Genomic DNA, 3,492 nt, shown 5'->3' with positions numbered 1-3,492 from the left:
TGGCTTGTGCCCTCTGAATGGACTCCTGTCCTGATTCCAGCTCTGTGGTGCACCATGCCCCAGGCCTCCTCTCCTTAGGCCTCTGGCCCCTTTCAGCCTCCTTCTGCAATACTCTATTCTAATGCTCTGCTCATCATCTGCAGCCTACTTGGCATACTTCTGCTTCTTACCTAGGTTTTGGCATGCCCTTATTACAGGTCTCAGTATCAAAAGTATGTCAGCGGGAGCTCATAGGACAAATAAGAAAGGAAAACTTGAACAACAAGATTGCTTCTCAGGTAACTGTCATTCTAGAAAAGAACAGATTCATAGGGGATGACGCATCCCATAACTCAAATGCTAAAATTCATTATTTGGTGCCAAAGATCAGTAAGCAGGAAGAGGCAAGAGAATGAGCTCCATAGCAAGGATCGGCCGCGGGGACTGGCAGAGGCTGAAGCTTTTGCTCCATTATCACAAGTGACACGTAACCAGCCTCATAGAGTCTCCAAGTCCCCGAGGACCAGACCCTGAGAAAGTAAGGGTTAAGCCAGAAATCTGTAATTTTCTACTCTCCGTTCTATTTCACCCAAGAAAACTTTGCATGACCTCAAGCATATAGGAATATAAGACGCAATGTAAATAAAGCATTGACTCATCATCAATCATAAATAAATTTATTTCAAAACAATTCCTTGATGTACGTATAATTTTACCATTCATTAACAATGAAAGAAATCTGTACGCTAATGACATGGATATGTTTATTTTTTACGTCAAGAATTAAATGTTGGCTGAGCATTTGATACCACAGGCTGGCATCTTCAATATTTTTCACAGTTGTCCAATATTTTGATCTTCTGGCTGTTAGTGTTAGGAATGCTGATTTGAATAAAGACACGGTATGGAGTATCAGTAGAAAGTTCAAATCCATTTCAGAAGTTGTTAGAAATTCTGTCCCAATCCTAAACTTGCCACTCCCTTTCTTGGCATGATGTACAGAGGATAAAGCAAGTAAAAGAAAGAATAAGGATAGATAGATATTGGTGAGAATGGAGAAGAGAGAGGGGAACTTGACTAATCATAGTGGGGAGGCCTGGAGATTTGGTTATGTAGAATGAAGAATGGAGTGGGCAGAATAAAGGAGAGGCGATAGCGAATAGAACCTGATGTACAGAGAGTAAAATGTGTACAGAAGTATGCGAGCAGAATATGGAGTCAGAGATTGGAGACGGGGGTGGAGAGAACATGATGGCTGGCAAGAATAGACTACATATGATGGCCTATGGCACAGGAGACCATCTACAGAGTAAAGAGAATGGTCAGGAGATGTAAAAACCTGGTTAAGAAAGGCTGAACTGCAGAGATGAGATTACCCTGAACGAAGTGTATCGTTTGGAGAGAAGAGAGAAAATGTGGCTAGTGGTGCATGATGCATAGATGTAAGTGTGTATAATGGCATGTAAGTATAGCAACCGAGATGAAAAGTGGGAGGAGAACATGACACATGAAGCATTAGGGATACAGTACAGAGTATGCAGAAGGGAGCTTGGGAACCACATGGATGGACAAGGATGGAAGGCAGAGATGATAACATGGTTGATGCAACAGAACACATGGACGATAGTGTATAGAGTAAACTGTAGTCTCTGGGAGAAGAATACATACAGTGGAAAACAGAAAGGAGAAAAGGATGAATGGAGAATAAAATACAAAGAAAAATGAGGCATAGAAAGTAGGTACAGAATAGGATAAAGAGTGAGCAAGGAGGTGAATAACATGGTGAATACAGCCTGTGGTATGAAGAGTAGACTATGTAAAATGAGGTACGGCATTTGGGACCAACATTGAAAGAGGCAAGTGGATGAATAGGGTACATTTTGTGAAACGAGCATTAGGTACAGAGACTAGAATGTTGGGAAAGAATTCTGCAATGTGTGACTAGTGTGCTGTATGGGAAGAGTAGAGAACGTGGTGACCAGAGTGTGAGTTATGCAGAAAAGACAATGCACAGGGAGGTGTATAGAGACAGGGAAAGTGAACAGACAGGTGAAAACACTGACTAGAGCATGAGGCAATCAGCGTAGAGCACACAGTATCAAATGTAGAGTATGGAATAAACTGAGAAATCTAAGGGGGGATGCGCTGAGTGGAGTGTGAGGTGTGTGTGATTAGAGTGTACAGGATGAGGTACAGAGCATGAGAAAAGCGAGAGGACTGGGCAACCAAGGGAAGAACACTGGGATCAGACTATGGGGTAAAGAGGCTAGAATATGGAGACATAGCTATGGCATGTGACAACAGTGGAGTATAAGGAAAGAGGACATGGTGAATGGGGCATGGTGTACAGAAGTCGGATAGAAAAGTCATGTGAACAAACTAGAGTGAGGAGAACAGACAAGAGAGAAGTCGGCCAGTGGCATGTGAGGGATGTCATGAGACTCTACAGAAAGAAGTGTGGAGGGTAGGCTGAGAAGAATAGAGGAAGGACCACGGTGAACAGTCATGAGCTACAGAGAGTAAATAAGTAGAGATATATTTGGGGGCACAATATGGAGTGAGGTGGATAGAGAATGGTAGGGAGAACCTGGTGAGTGGCATGGGGGGTGACAAGAGCAAACTCTGTACAATGGAAGTACAATGAATCTATGTAGAATGCAGGGTGTAGCACGGAGTAGAAAGAATGTAAAAGGAAGAAGGACTGCTCAGTGGGGCATGATGTATGCACGTGAGTTTATGGAGCCATGTACAGAGGAGAGCAACAAAGTGTAACATGAGGAAATTAAACATGGGGAAGAGAACAGGGTAAAAGGAGAACTGTAGAAGCATTGTAGGGTAAGCAGATTGAAGCAAGGGAATAAAGTATGGTATAAAAATGGAATAAAGTATGGAATAAAGTAAAGGAGTACAAAAGCCAGGGGCTGTGACTGGTATATACTGAGCCAGTCACACACACACACGCAGCATGAGCTGTGGAAAACAGAATGCAGAATGAACTTTGGAGGGAGGCACACAGGCAATGGAAGGACAACCATGGTAAATGGAATATGAGGTGTGGAGAGAACACTAGGTAAAATGAGGCATCGATGATGGGGAGCTGAGTGTGGAGCTGGCAAATAGTGAAGTAGGGAGAACCTGGAGCACAAGGCATGTGGTAGAGCATGTGAGGGATTAGGTGTGGGGAGAAAGAGTGAGAGTGGATTAATAACATAGTGAGAAGAGGATATAGTACAGAGAACAGACGATGGAGAGCAAAGCTTGACATGTGAGACAGAGCAAGAAGAGAGGAAGAGTGCAGAACGTAGGGGAGAGCTCAGGGAATTGCACACAAGGTGTGAAAGATGCTGTGTGGAATGTAGCATGTGGAGTGAGAGCAGTGTGCTGCGTAACAGGAAAGAATACCCAGGGCACAGAAACACAGTGTGAAGTGCAGCAAAGACACTACGCACAATGACATACAGGGGAGAAAAGAGGATTACTACATGGATGTTGGTGGTGTAAAAAAAAAAAAAA

The 3,492-nt window shown here is 43.3% G+C and overlaps 1 long non-coding RNA gene across 3 annotated transcripts in view; it reads right to left on the bottom strand.

The window, feature by feature from the left end:
• Positions 1 to 721: 721 nt before the first annotated feature.
• Positions 722 to 3,492, bottom strand: part of LOC116100982 — a 32,974-nt gene continuing 30,203 nt past the window's right edge. For all 3 annotated transcript variants that reach the window (XR_004122757.1, XR_004122755.1, XR_004122756.1), the window contains one exon: positions 722 to 861. This is a non-coding gene — a long non-coding RNA (uncharacterized LOC116100982). The remainder of the gene's footprint in view (positions 862 to 3,492) is intronic.

This window comes from Mastomys coucha, unplaced genomic scaffold (genome assembly GCF_008632895.1).
Source record: "Mastomys coucha isolate ucsf_1 unplaced genomic scaffold, UCSF_Mcou_1 pScaffold21, whole genome shotgun sequence".
NCBI lineage: Eukaryota > Metazoa > Chordata > Mammalia > Rodentia > Muridae > Mastomys > Mastomys coucha.
This window is presented reverse-complemented; position numbering and strand designations above follow the sequence as displayed.